At 38.9% G+C, this 15,579-nt stretch overlaps 1 protein-coding gene across 12 annotated transcripts in view; it reads left to right on the top strand.

Moving 5' to 3' along the window:
* Positions 1-15,579, top strand: part of SH3D19 (SH3 domain containing 19) — a 195,416-nt gene that overhangs the window by 106,526 nt on the left and 73,311 nt on the right. For 2 of the 12 annotated variants that reach the window (XM_073017673.1, XM_073017672.1), the window contains exon 3: positions 15,294-15,376. The exons of 9 other annotated variants lie outside the window; for them this stretch is intronic. The gene's annotated coding sequence lies outside the window, so the exon portion shown is untranslated. Of the gene's footprint in view, positions 1-15,293; positions 15,377-15,579 lie in introns of those variants that run through there. One more of the 12 variants, XM_073017676.1, reaches the window with a different exon arrangement.

Genomic DNA, 15,579 nt, shown 5'->3' with positions numbered 1-15,579 from the left:
ATGTTGTATCAGCAGGCCTGAAAACAATGTGAATCTCCCTGTACATCTGCATCAGAGCTCTTGGGTGACCAGGTGCATTATCAATGAGCAGTAATATTTTGAAAGGAATCTTTTTTCCTAAGCAATAGATCTCAAGAGTGGGCTTAAAAATATTTAGTAAACCATGCTGTAAACAGATATGCTGTCATCTAGGCTTTGATATTCCATTTATGGAGCACTGGCAGAATAGATTTATCATAATTCTTAAGGGCCCTAGGACTTTCAACATGGTAAATGAGGCCAGATGCCCCTCACACGTATAATCCCAGCACTTCAGGCAGCCAAGGCAGGAGGATTGCTTGAGGGCAGGAGTTTGAGACCAGCCTGGGCAACATAGCAAGACCCTGTCTCTACAAAAAATAACAGTTAGCCAGGTATGTTAGCATGTGCCTGTAGTCCCAGGGAGGCTGAGGCAGGAGGATTGCCATGAACCTTGATCACAGCACTGTTCTCTGGCCTAAGCGACAGAGTGAGACCTTGTCGCTAAAAAATAAAAAATTATTTAATGGTAAATGAGCATTGGCTTCAACTTAAAGTCATCAACTGCATTAGCCTCTAACAAGGGTCAGCCTGTCGTTTGAAGTTTTTAAGCCAGGCATTAACTTCTGTCTAGCTAGGAAAGTCCTAGATGGAATCTTCTTCCAATATAAGGCTACTTCATCTACACTGAAAATCTGTTGTTTAGCCACCTTCACCGATCATGTTAGCTAGATCTCCTGGATAACTTGCTGCAGCTTTTCCATCAGTACTTGCAACTTCACCTTGCACTTTTATGTCCTGAAGACAGCTTCTTTCCTTAAATTGCATGAACCAACCTCTACTAGCTTCCCACTTTTTTGTGCAGTTTCCTCACCTATCTCAGCCTTCATAGAATTGAAGAGAGTTAGGACCTTGCTTTAAATTAGGTTTTTGCTTGAGGGAATGTTGTGGCTGGGTTGATCTTCTATCCAGACCACTAAAACTTTCTTCATATCAGCAACAAGACTGTTTCAGTTTCTTATCATTCATGTGGTCCGTGGGATAGCACATTTAATTTCCTTCAAGAATCTTTTTTTTTTTTTAATTACAGCTTTGCTAAATGTGTGGTGCAAGAGGCCTAACTTCTGGCCTATCTCAGTTTTCGACCTGCCTTCCTCACTAAACTTAATCATTTCTAGCTTTCAACTTAAAATGAAGGAAGTGCAATTCTTCCTTTCACTTGAACACTTAGAGGCCACTGTAGGATTATGAATTGCCCTAATTTCAATATTGTTTCAGGGAATAAGGAGACCCAAGGAGAGGGGAAAAGATGGGGGAACTGCCAGGGAAACAGTCAGAACACACACAACATTTATCCATTAAGTTCACTTTTTTTTTTTTTTTTTTGAGATGGAGTTTTGCTCTTGTTGCCCAGGCTGGAGTGCAATGGTGCAATCTCGGCTCACTGCAACTTCTGCCTCCTGAGTTCAAGTGATTCTCCTGCCTCAGCCTCCCGAGTACCTGGGATTACAGGCATGTGCCACCATGCCCGGCTAATTTTGTATTTTTAGTAGAGATAGTCAGGCTTTTCTCGAACTCCTGACGGCTGAGATGAGAGGGTGGGTTAAGCCTGGGAGGTCACAAGGCTGCAGTAAGCTATGATCTATACTCCAGCCTGGGTGACAGAGCCAGACCCAATTTCAGAAGAAAAAACAACAACAGCAGCAACCAACAATTAAATTTTGTTACTACAAAATACAAAATAATACATGCCTATTATAGAAAGTTTGTAAAAATACAAAAAAGGGGAAAAAATCACTAATAGTCAATGATAATTGCTATTAGTATATTGGTGGTTCAGTCTTTCTTTTGTGCATCCTTGGTGTACTTTAAAAAAAAAAAATTGGGTGGCCAGGTGCGGTGGCTCACGCCTGTCATCCCAGCACTTTGGGAGGCCGAGGCAGGTGGATCACAAGGTCAGGAGATCGAGACCGTCCTGGCTAACACGGTGAAACCCTGTCTTACTAAAAAATACAAAAAAATTAGCCAAGCATGGTGGCGGGCACTTGTAATCCCAGCTACTCGGGAGGCTGAGGCAAGACAATGGCGTGAACCCAGAAGGCGGAGCTTGCAGTGAGCCAAGATCATGCCACCGCACTCCAGCCTGGGTGACAGAGTGAGACTCTGTCTCAAAAAAAAAAAAAAAAAAAAAAAACGGGATGGGATGTATAAACTTATTTTCATAAAACAATAGTTTATAAACATTTTCCCATAACATGATTTTCATGGCATTTCATCATGTAGTATACCAAACTTCATTTTTCTGTTATCAGACATTTAGTTTATTTCAAGATTTTACTATTATAAATAATCCTGTAATCAGATTCTTATACCTGCATTTTTATGGACCATCACTGATTATCTCCTTGTGATAAATTCCTAGCAGTAGAATTAATGGAACAAAAAATATATAAACATTTTAAGGCTTTTCATATATACTACCAAATTGTCTTAATGAAGGGTTGCATTCTTACCTTTGTAACATTCTTTGAGGTTCTTCCCTTTCCCTGTGTTGTTTAGGTATGAACCAGAAGAAAATGGTCCTATGCCATTTGGCCATAGCTAATAGAACTCTGTTCTAGAAGGTGTCCAATAAGACTATTGTTTCTTCCAGTGTAACTCATATTTTTATGTTAGAATGCTCAGATTTTTTTAACCCATTTCTGTTATTTTTATTTCAGGTCCCAAAAGAGTACTTTCCAAAAGGGGTCTCGTGCTAATCCACAGCCTCTGGAAATCTGTATGCTCAGAGCTTTTCAGAGGCCTTTCTGAAGCCATTCAGGAGTCAGATCACCTGGATTCAAGGCATAGACACCAGTGCATAACCCTTAAGCCTGTATTTGAAATCTGGACTGTCTGTGCTCAAATTTGGGGAACTTCTGGGTGATCCAAAATGAATTTTAAAAATACTCTCAGGTCATGTCCAAGTTTGGAGGCTTTTTAGGGCAATCCAAAATGATTTTTAAGAAATACTTTTTCAGGCTGGGTGCGGTGGCCCACGCCTGTAATCCCAGCACTTTGGGAGGCCAGGGTGGGCAGATCACTTGAGGTCAGGAGTTCGGGACCAGCCTGGCCAACATGGTGAAACCCCATGTCTACTAAAAATACCAAAAAATTAGCTGGGTGTGGTGGTGAGCACCTGTAATCCCAGCTACTCAGGGGGCTGAGGCAGGAGAATCGCTTGAACCCGGGAGGCAGAAGTTGCAGTGAGCCAAGATTGTGCCCCTGCACTCCAGCTTAGGTGACAGAGTGAGGCTTTCTCTCAAAAAAAAAAAAGAAAGAAATACTTTTTCAGCCGTTTGGTTTCTGCCTGCATTGGTAGAACCACTCAGAGAAGCTGTGGAACAGTGTGTGAAGTACTTAGGTCCAGGCATCAGGCTGACTGGGTTAGAATCCCAATTTCACCACTTGGGAGCTGGGTTCCCTGGTCAAGTTTCTTAATCTTTCTTTACCTCAGTTTCCTCATCTATAAATGGAGCTAATTAAAGTACCGATCTCTTGGGGTTATTATAATTATTTAGTTGCTTTATCAGTCAGGGTTCAACCAGAGAAACAGAACCAGTAGGAGATGTATATTAAGAGATTTACTGGGGCTGGGAGCAGTGGTGCACGCCTGTAATCCAAGCACTTTGGAATGCCAAGGTGGGTGGATCACCTGAGGTCAGGAATTGGAGACCAGCCTGATAAACATGGTGAAACCCCGTCTCTACTAAATACAAAAAATTAGCCAGGTGTGGTGCCACATGCCTATAATCCCAGCTACCTGGGAGATTGAGGCAGGAGAGTCGCTTGAACCCGGGAGGCAGAAGTTACAGTGAGCCAGGATTGCACCATTGCGCTCCAACCTGGGCAACAAGAGCAAAACTCCATCTTTTAAAAAAAAGAGAGAGACAAAGATTTATTGCAGGGAAATATTTATGTGATTGTTGGAGCTGATTTAAGCAAGTCAGCATTTCGTAAGGCAGGCCACCAGGAAGGGCAGGCTGGAACTCTCATCCATGGATGGACACCGCCATCCACAGGTGAAATTTCTTTTCATTAGGGAAGCCTCAGCTCTGCTCTTCAGGCCTTTCAACTGATTAAATCAGGCCCACAGAGATTTGGTAGGATAATCTCCCATACCCTGATAAAGCCCCATCAACTGATAGACTTTCATCACACTGACATAATGCCTTTGTAGCGACATGTAAATTAATGCTTGATTAAATAATTGGAGACTGTAGCTTAGCCAAGTTGACACATAACATTGATTATCATAGTTGCTTTGGACCTCAGTTAAGCAGACTAAACCCACTTGGAAATGATTTTCAGTGTTATCTCTGCTTTTCAAGGTCGGGGCTCTTCAAGTCTCTGTAACCCAGAAGTTCTTTCTGACATATCAGTTTGATGTTTGTTAGTTTTGTCATAAGAAACTACAATTGCATTATTATTGTCCTCAAGGATTCTCAACTCAAGCCAGGGTGTGTGGTCATGATGGGATTCTGTGAAGGAACATAAGCCAGCATCTGCATAAACACCTTGATCCAGGCGCTATTTGCTCTTATACATTTGTGCTATCCCTTCGTGCTTGGATAAGCACAGTGTTACACATGCCTGCTTTGTATGCACTGGTAAAGTCTGGAGTTGATAGGAACTGTTGGGAGTCCCACAGGCCTCTGACATAGTGGCAAAATATTACCTTTGGCTACCTGAAGAAAAGACACAGATTTGGTCCTCTCTTTTCACTAGTGCTGATTTTTCCACACAGTGATCAACTTCTTTTTGGGAAGCTCATTGCATTTCTTTGAGCATAACCTAACCTCCTCTCATTCTGAATGTAGGATGTCGTCTTTGCCCTCTCACTCAAAGCAGGAAAAGATAGACCACTCAGAAGTAAAATAGGTAATGGAAAAAGCATGATAAACTGTTAGGCTACTTCCTGGTGGCCTTGGGTTTCAAAGCTTTTACCAGTCACTCAGGAAACAACCCCTGTAATTGCTCCTCTTGTAGATTCTCTAGGCCTGCATTTCAGTGTTTAGTTTTTTTCCATAGTTTTGAACGATAAGATGGTGATGCACTACTACTAAATCGTATCTCATGCAGTAGTGGTGGTTGCACTGCATCCCTGAGAACTGCCTCCCAAGCCTCCAATCTCAGCTGAAGGAAAGGCACCTGTGGCCAGGTTTCCACATGGTCCTACCCCATTTGGCCATAATTGATAGAACTCTATCCTATAGGGTGTGCTAATCAAGTTTTTTCTCTTGAAAGTTTAAACTAAAAGACACAGAGCTGACAGCCATGGTTTCTGGAGCTTTAAAATTATTTAAGTTTGGGCTTGGTAGGATATGCGTGCTGATGAACACCAGCCAGGTATGCCAGTGAATGAACAGGGAGTCCAAGTGAAGAAGACTGCGAAAACTGAAGCAGAGATGATGTGGTCCCAGAGAGGAAGTGAGGAAGAATGAGAGCGTGCACGAGAAGCTGCCTTGTTTCCCAGCACTGCCCAAAGTTTAGCTGCACTTCCTGTTTATACCCACTCCCAGGATACCTTTGTGTGCTCATAATAAAAACCCCTTTAATTTAATTCAAGTTTAAAGGGGTTTCGGTTGTTTTAACCTCACAAGACAATGCAATACCATTAGAAGAAATAATGATAAAATTACTGTAATTTAGAAATGAAAGTCACATATCTAACATACTTACATTGGTTTTAGGACTACCAAAACTGTAGCCTTGATTCTATAATTTATTTCCATATAGATTAGGGTGCCATGAATATATTGAGAAAATAGAGTAGGGTAGTACTTTACAGTATTTATGGAGAAACAAAAGCCATGCCATATAATACGTTGTGTGAGAGGGAAGTGTATTGCTTGTCTTATGAACACTGACGTCAGATCTATGCCAGTAATAGAAGACTTTATTGTTTTGTCTTTTTTCATCAACAAAAGGCAAAACACACACACACACACACACAAAACCCTTCTTTAATGTAGGATTTTCTAAAACAACACAAAATACAGCCAGACCTATAAATATCCAATCATTTATTTGTAGGTACTCCCTGACATGTTATATTTTATGAATAAATCCCAGGAGTGATAAAAGTTTTAAATCATTTTCTGATACTATTTAAGATTCTGTCCCCTTTCCTCCATCATTGCCTCTGATTTAAATCTTCCAGCCATGGGATGTTCAGTGAAAGAAGACAGTACTTAAGATTCTTTGGTAATTAAATCACAATTCTCACTTAATGTGTTTTGTGTGTGTGTGTGTTTTCCTCTCAACATTCAACTGTATGTGAACTTTTTATGAGATAGTGAAGCACAGTGGCAAAGAACTCTGGCCCTGCCTGGAGCCAGACTGTCCAAGTCCCAATCCTGACTTTACCATTTGCCAGCTGTGAGTCCTTTGACATTTAAATTATGTAAACTCTTTTCTCATCTCTAAAACTGGGATAATAACAGTACCTTCTTGTAAGGGTGGATGTGTGGATTAAGTGAGTTAAGAGATGTAAAACCATTAGCATAGGTCAATTAGATTAGTTGTTTCTTTAGTACTATTGGAGTGGATTAAATATCAAGTCCAACTCCCTTTACTGCAGTTGGATTAAGTAATTGGTTCTTATTAAATGAATTTAAATTGGAATCTTGGAGTGTTTTAAGTTTCATATTTTAAAAATTTTAGACCTAGTGGGTAGAATAGAGATCACCTAATCCAATAATGTCATGTTAAGATAAGGAAACTGACATGTGATTATACTCATAGAGTGAGTAAAGGCAGAGCTGAAATTGGGCTTGTCAGACCCCCAGACTCCTCACATAGTTCATGCTGTGTCTGACAACCATCAGGGGGATGGTCCTACATTCTCTGTGTCTCCAAGAATTCACTGATAGCCTAAAACAAACAGATGGTTTATGTACAAAGACAGGAATGCCGGCGAACAATCAAGAAGAGTTCAAGTATAGCAGAAGATGTGAAGACTGAAGCAGAAATTATGTGTTTTCAGAGAGAAAGTGAGGAAGAATGAGAGCTTGCATGAAAAGCCGCCGTGTTTCCCAGCACTGCACAAAGTTAAGCTGTACTTCCTGTTTGTACAAATTCCCAGGATACCTTTGTATGCTCACCTCTTCCCTCTTCTCTTTGGCCTTTGGTTTGCATAAAGAACAGATTGGCCAGGCGGCCTCAGTAACTTATGCCTGTAATCCCAGTACTTAGGGAGGCTGAAGTGGGCGGATCACCTGAAGTCAGGAGTTCGAGACCAGCCTGGCCAACATGGGAAAACCCCATCTCTATTAAAAATGTAAAAATTAGCCAGGTGTGGTGGTGCACACCTGTAATCCCAGCTACTTGAGAGACTGAGGCAGGAGAATCACTTGAACCTAGGAGGCACAGGTTGCAGTGAGCGGAGATCACACCACTGCACTCCAGCTTGGGCGACAAAGTGAAACTCTGTCTCAAAAAATAAAAATAAAAAAAGAACAGACTTGATCTCAGTATTTAAATAAGGTACTGCTGTATTTCTTTAGATAATGATTGTTAAAAATACCACCTTTGAGTTTCCCATAGATTTGTTCTGCTTAAGCCTGAGGCAAAACCGCAACTTTAATTTATATAAGCCTGACGTGGGAAAGATCGTGATTTTAAAAATAACGTGTCCATGAAACATTGATGAATCCATATTTGACATCAAACAGCAGATATACTGGAGTTTCTGTACTATGATGTCTTTTGAAAGTGAGATTCACTTATATTCAAAAGATATTTATTGTGTGTGAAAAGCATTTTGCTAGGCACTGAGGTAGTTTATACTAAATGTAAAGACTTGGAACCCTAAAAAATCTACAGAAATTTTCGCTTCACCCTGATTTACTATATAAACCCTATTAAGGGTTAGCAGTCTTCCTGCCTCCTGATTTTTTTCTTCCTTTTACTAGTACTTCTTTGTAAAATACCAACCCAGATATTCTATCTTTGTACGGAGCTAGCTAGTGAAAGTGGTGAGTCCTGTGAATGGGCCTACTTGACCTCACTCCTCAATTTGGACATGACTTTGCCTTAAGAAAATATTTAGGTTTTGACATCATTTTTGCTAACAATACTGTCACTCAGTGTTTACAGTTCAGTGTTATGCTAATTCATGTAGGACTTTTTTCTATTACTTTCTATAAACCTCTTACAGATAAAACATGGAAAAGTAGAATTTATACCAGACTAGTTTAAAAACATATTGTGACAAATGTAACATATTAATGTAAGATGAGAATAGTAGGGAAAACAGTGTGGGGTATATGAGAACTTTCTTCACAACTATTCTGGAAATCTAAAACTAATTTACAATTAAAAGTTTATTTTTAAAAAATCCTCCCCCAAAAACATACACACAAAATTACTATGATGAAATAAATTGCAGCAATTTAGTATTCGCATGGTGACCAGCTTTTATTCTGTTTCCCCAAATAATATAAAATAAAATCATCCAGGCTGAATTATTTCAGTAAGAGAAAGGTCATTATTCTTATAGAAAGTCCTAGTTTGAAAGCAAACATCTCTAACAGCAGGATAGAATTAGAAGGGAATACAAGTACAAAGTCTTGGTGTTAAAATTTTAAAACTGGGATTAAAATTATTATTTGAAACATTTTGATGCCTCAGGGTCAAAAACAAACCAAAGACAGTTCCTTGGCATACTTTTATCTAGAGCACAAATGACCGTTTTAAGTTGGTGGGGCTCGCATCCCCACCTGAGGGCAGTGGTTCATCTTTGTATCTCCAGCCGTGGTCCGACACCATGAGGTTATCAGTGATCAGTGAATGTTTCCTGAACTGAGTGGAGAGGAAACATTTTCACATGAAATAAAAACAACAGAGAATCTGAGGACCTCTAGAAGTTTATTCCTTTTTGAAGCTACTTGCAAAAATAAATAAGCTAAAGAAAACCTTTCTGGTTAGGATCTGTGCATTGGTGATCTTCACACTGTTTGTCTTCTCAGGCTGCTGAAGTCATCCAGTAGCCCCGATTCCCACTGCCAAGGATTGTTCCGCATCAGCTGACTCTTCCTGGAAAAGGGCTGGTGGCGATGACGGGGCCAGTGGCACCGACGCTGCAATTGCTCAGGGTCCTGTCATGGGAATTCCACCTGTCTTTTTCAGACCTTTGGTGTTAGGGCTGTGGCCTGTGGGAATGAGGTGGGATTAGGAGTAAAGCTTGGAAGTGAGTCTTAGATCCTAACCCTACTACCAACAGTCACATTTCTCTTTACTCATTTGTCTCCATCTCCTCTCCCCCTTCAACCCCCCAGCATTCTTGAAATTTTAGACAGAATTCCAAATAGCCTCTGACATAGTTCAACTTGGACCGAAACAGTTGTATAATCTCTCCTGGGAAAATTGAAGCCCCGGTTTTAATGGTCAGAGTATTTGTCTGGAAGCAAAATGTACAACTTTATCACACTAGTTTTGGGTGTTTAGAAGGGCCCTCATGCTCTGTTACTCCATTAATAAAACATAAATACTTGCTACCTAAATAGATGGAACCTAAAGGTAGTGGAAATTACTAACGACTGTATCTTGTGTTTTGAAAGTAGGGTTGTTAAAAAGAAGTCTGTCTGTCTGCCTACCTACCTGTCCCTCCATCTATCCATTCACACGTTCATTTCGGTTGATTTCTATCATTAGGAATTTTTCCAACAAGAAGGGCCATGACACAAGAGACAGTTGGCATATCTTACAGACATTCTTATGGTGACATAGACATTGGTTACAGGTGTGAGGAGGATCACCTTTAGTACAACTAAAAGTTGGAATTAGTACTGGACTGTAGTGCCACATCAATTCTAAAAATGCCAGCACTGGACTAGCTGGGAGTTTGAGGAGCAACTCTGGCTTTGGCTGCTACAGAGAAGCAGATGTTACTATTCATGTATGCATAGTCTTGCCACTAAGAATCTATTTTATTATTATTATTATTATTATTATTATTATTATTATTTTGAGATGGAGTCTTGTTCTGTCGCCTAGGCTGGAGTACAGTGTCACTGTGAGGTGGCTCACAGGAACCTCTGCCTCCTGGGTTCAAGCAATTCTCCTGCCTCAGCTTCCCGAGTAGCTAGGACTACAGGCACCCACCACCACACCCCACTAATTTTTTGTATTTTTAGTAGAGACGGGGTTTCACTGTGTTAGCCAGGATGGTCTCGATCTCCTGAGCTCATTATCCACCCACCTTGGCCTCCCAAAGTGCTGGGATTACAGGCATGAACCACAGCGCCCGGCCTTATTGTTATCTTTTTTTGTTTTGTTTGAGTTGGAGTTTTGCTCTTATAGCTCAGGCTGGAGTGCAATGGGGCAGTCTCAGCTTACTGTAACCTCTGCCTCCCGGGTTCAAGCGAATCTCCTGTCTCAGCCTCCCCATTAGCTGGGATTACAGGTGGCCGCCACCATGCCCAGCCAATTTTTGTATTTTTAGTAGAGACGGGATTTCGCCATGTTGGCCCAGGCTGGTCAGGCATTCCTGACCTCTGGTGATCCTCCTGCCTTGGCCTCCCAAAGTGCTGAGATTATAGGCATGAGCCACCACGCCCGGCCTAATTTATTATTTTTTAAAGTTTGATTATACTTTACCCTCTCCTTTAATTGTATTTCATTGAAATTGGCATTCATGGTTAGTTCTATATTTGTGATACTATTTTTTAAACACTCCAGATATTCCTAGGTGGTTCCACATTTTCTAATCTGTATTAAAATTACCTGTTTAAAAAAAATTGTTTACTTCTCTGTCTTCTGCACTTAAGTGTAATCTCATTGAATAGAGGGACTCATCTTGTTTTACTTTTGTTCTCAGCACCTAGGAAAATTGCTGGAACATAGAAAACACTTGGGAAATAATATCTAAATTGATGCTTTTAAAATTCTAAATGTTTATATGGATTTAATTGGATTATTAACGCCCTGTATTTTTATTGTATGTTAGAGCAATAGGGGTATGGGAAATACAGAGATTTGAAGTTGTGTGCATGCTCTAATTCATTTTTGTTTTTCACATCAGGATTCTGGCGGATTTTCAGCCCTATAATGTCATCTACATGTGACTTTGAACTCAGCCTGCTATTTCCAAAAAGATTGATTGGCTGGTGGTTTGGCTGTAATGTTCATTATTTAGAGGTCATGAATTTGACATGAACCAGTGAATTTATTTTGCTTTGTTTTTTGCTATAGCAATTTTTAAAAATAGCATACAAATTATTAAAGTAATTATAAAGCTTGAAAAATTCAGAGACACAGGTAGATGACAAATCATTCCTAATTCTCTACCTCTTAGAATCAACTATTGTTAACATCTGGGGTCTGTGCGGTGGTATGGTGATAAATGTGAGCAACTTGCTCTGTGAGTGTAATTCCAGTATGAATGTTAGTTGATATGTTTGTTTATATTAATGAGTAAGATAAACGTGAAACAAAATATGTGTCAACAAAAACCAAAACCAAAATATAAGTCAAGGTTTCTATTCATTTGTCAATTGCATTAGCAACCTCTTTTCTGTCTCAGATGATAGTTTTCAAATACTGGAAGAATGTTTCCTCAGTTTTTTTGTTCTTGTCATAATGTAACAGCGCCACATATAACATGCTTTTAGGTTGAACGTGCATTATTACTCACATTTTCTTTGTCACTTTCTTAAATTTAGACAGTCAATAAAATGATAAATTAAGCCCTAATTTGCCAGTTTTGTGGTGTAAATATTACCACCATGGCCAATTTAAAGCTACCAATATGATACCGCTGGTGATGGATTGGGACGAGATGCACAGTAGCACATCATTAGCAGTAGTAAAGTTTAAGAAAATAAGTAGGAAATGATGAATCTTTAATATTAGCTTTGTTTTAATTGTAAGTGTATATAACTTAATTTTTCATAATGGTTATATTTAACAACTGGCTTGCAAAACTTCTGAAAATTCAATTGTCAGCTCACATGAGCCAGTATGAGCTGGCTCCAGCACATCACTGGGTAGATGCATTCTCACTTTTTTTGTATAAATGTAATTATACAAGTATGTGTGTGGGGTGTGTATGTGTGTGTGTGTGTGTGTGTGTTTATGTATGTATGTATGTGTTAGTCCATTCAGGCTGCTGTAACAAAATACTATAGACCAGGTGACTTATAAATGACAAACAAAAAAATCCAGACTTCTGGAGGCTGGCAAGTTCAAGATAAGACACCAGCAGACTCCCTCCCTGTCTAATGAGGTCTTGCAGTCTGGTTCATAGACAGTGTCTTCTTACTGTTTCCTCTTATGGCAGAAAGGGCAAGGGATCTCTCTGGGGCCTCTTTTATGAGAACATTAATCCCATTCATGAGGGCTCTACCCTTGTGACCTAATCACTTCCCAAAGGTCACACCTCCTAGTACCAAAACCTTGGGGGTTAGGATTTCAATATATGAATTTGATGGGTACACAAACATTCAGACCATAGCAAAAGAAATATATATATTTTTAAAGTAAGATTTTACAAATAATATTGGGATTATACTATTTTGTAGTTTGGGGACTTGTTTATCTACCTTGTAGATATGGATTCCGGTGTCATTTGGTCATGCATACTCTTGTGCTTTGGCACAGTCTGCACTTCAGGCCATTTCACAGTGGATGGAGCTTGTCACAAGGGGAGGCTAGATGAGAATAGCTGAATGAAATGCTTCCAGTGTGGCAGGAAAGAAGAGGGAATGAGTGGGGATGGGACAGCATATGCCCCCCTGTGCAGCAGGCCAGTTATTTCAAAGTATGCTGCCAAATGAACTTTGTCATTTCTCAGGCAGAGTCCTTACTTTGAGAATATCTGGAACCTTGCTCTGTCCACCCACAATATTGTGCCCCATCCTTTATTCTGCTCAATTCGATACCTGCCGTTCTCTACTACATTCTCTGCTGTACCTTCTTACGTCTCTCCTGTCTGCTTCTTTAAACTGAGGCTGATAAAAGGCACATTTCCTCTCTGTGAATCTTTTTAAATATCCTGAAAAGAGAACTGCTTGTTTGGGGACAGATGTACTCAGACTCAGTGTCTATAGTCCTAATGAACAGTCAGTCATTCCCCTTAAATGATGGTATCCTCAGATACATCATATATTAATAATATCCTAAAACATACTTATTAGTGAGCTCCCAAATCTAGAATTTTGCTGTATCTTTTGGGTAATTTCATGTAACTATTGGTATTTATAATTTTAAATCACTTTAATGTCCTTGGGCTACCAAATATGTTCTTGGTATCTAATGGGAAAGTTCTCCAGTGACTTTGAAAAAAAAAAAAAGAGATACTAGCTGGTGGGAAGGCTGCTAGCCCTGCTTGTGTCATGGAGAAATTGTTGAATATTTAGAGTAAAGGTTTTGTGCCTACCCACTGCTGAAGTTTCTGTTGCAATTTCCAGAGGAGAACAAATCTTCGATTGTTAAGAATGAATTCAGCTGTTTCCACGTTGCCTTTATATTCTTGGTTAAAGCCTTCAGCTTTATAACAGTAACTCCTTAAGAACTGCCTATTTTTGAAAGACTCAATTAAATAAGTGTTTAAAATGTGTTTGTTTTTATTGGTAATTAAATAATTTATGCATTTTTATGAATTTAAGTTTTGCTGTTATGTATATATTTGTTGCTTCATTATTTTCTCAACCATTGATTGAACGTATTTTATTTTGGCTTAGACATCACTAGATATTTGGTGAAAAGCTAGAAATGTAATGATGTACGAGCCTCTAAAAGGTCAAAGGAGGGCTTAGCTAACCTAAAACCTTTGATCAAGTGATACAAACTAAGAAATGGGTGACTAGGGCATTCACATTTGAAAGAGAGAGAGATATATATAAAATATATATAAAGATAAATATATATAATATATAAAGATAAATATATAATATATAAAGAAATATGTTATATATATTATATATAATATATAAAATATAAATATTATATATAATATATAAAGAAATATATTATATATTTATATATAAAGAAATATATTTATATTTATATATAATATGTAAAGACATATATTTATATATAATGTATAAAGAAATATATATTTATATATTATATATAAATATATATAAATATATATATATTTATATGTATATATTTTGAGGCAGAGTCTTGTTCTGTCACCCAGGCGGAGTACAGTGGTATGATCTCAGCTCACTGTTACCTCCACCTCTTGGGTTCAAGTGATTCTTCTGCCTCAGGCTCCCGAGTAGCTGGGACTACAGGCGTGTGCCACCAGGCCTGGCTCATTTTTTGTATTTTTAGTAGAGATGGGGTTTCACCTTGTTAGCCACAATGGTCTCAATCTGCTAACCTCGTGATCCACCCACCTCAGCCTCCCAAAGTGCTGGGATTACAGGCATGAGCCACCCGCACCTGGCCTGAAAGATACATTTTTTTTAAAGTTATGTGATGTGGAAAAAAATCTTACAGTGTCACAACAATTTAAATAATTTGTGCATTTTTATTAATAACATGTAAATTTTGCTTTTTAAAAAAGTATCTGCCTCACTGTTTCACATAAAGCCTTGGCTTCAAACTGACCTAATTTCTAAGTTTTTAGAAGTGTCATTTAATTAATGGTTTGATCATTTTCAGATGCTTTAAATATGTATTTGTTTTTACATTTTAAAATGACCACTATTATTCCTTACAGTAGTTTTATTTTAATCTCGTAAAGAATGGAGAGAAACAAAATCATGGTTCTCACCTTTTTTCTTTCCCTTCTGCCTTCTAAACACACTGATTTTTCATATGTTTTAGAATTAATAGTAGGGTTTTATTTTTTACAGAATATTGCACTGGTTAATTGAGATGAATATGCTCTCATTTGAAAATATCACATGTTAAGGTTAAGGCATCTTCCCAAATAGTCACATGCATGCACGCACCCCTTTGTTTGTAACATTTGTTGCTAACCTAGTTCCAAATATTAGCTGCTTCTGGAACATTTGAATTTTCCTGCTGATTTTGATTGCCACATCATCAGTAGATATTAGACACCCAGGCCATACAACTATCCCTTCTGACGAATTCAAAGTAAATTAGAAGGCTGGGCGTGGTGAGTTGTGCTGCTATAAACATGCATGTGCAGGTATCTTTTCGGTATAATGACTTATTTTACCCTAAGGTGCCCAGCACAATGCCCAGAATAGCATAGGCGTTAGATTTCTTGGTTGAAAATTAAGGTTAACTCTTTTTTTTTTTTTTTTTTTGAGATCGTCTCACCCTGTCACCCAGGCTGGAGTGCAGTGCGCGATACCTAGGTGGATACCCAGGAGTGGGATTGCTGGATCAAATGGTAGTTCTACTTTTAGTTCTTTAAGGAATCTCTGCACTGTTTTCCATAGTGGCTGTACTAGTTTACACTCCCACTAGCAGTGTCAAAGTGTTCCCTTTTCACTGCATCCATGCCAACATCTATTATTGTTTTTTGATTTTTTGATTATGGCCATTCTTGCAGAGCAAGGGAGTATCACATTGTGGTTTTGATTTGTATTTCCC

This window comes from Chlorocebus sabaeus, chromosome 7, assembly GCF_047675955.1.
Source record: "Chlorocebus sabaeus isolate Y175 chromosome 7, mChlSab1.0.hap1, whole genome shotgun sequence".
Classification (NCBI taxonomy): domain Eukaryota; kingdom Metazoa; phylum Chordata; class Mammalia; order Primates; family Cercopithecidae; genus Chlorocebus; species Chlorocebus sabaeus.
The sequence above is the reverse complement of the archived record's forward strand: the minus strand, read 5'-3'. Positions and strand labels throughout refer to the sequence as shown.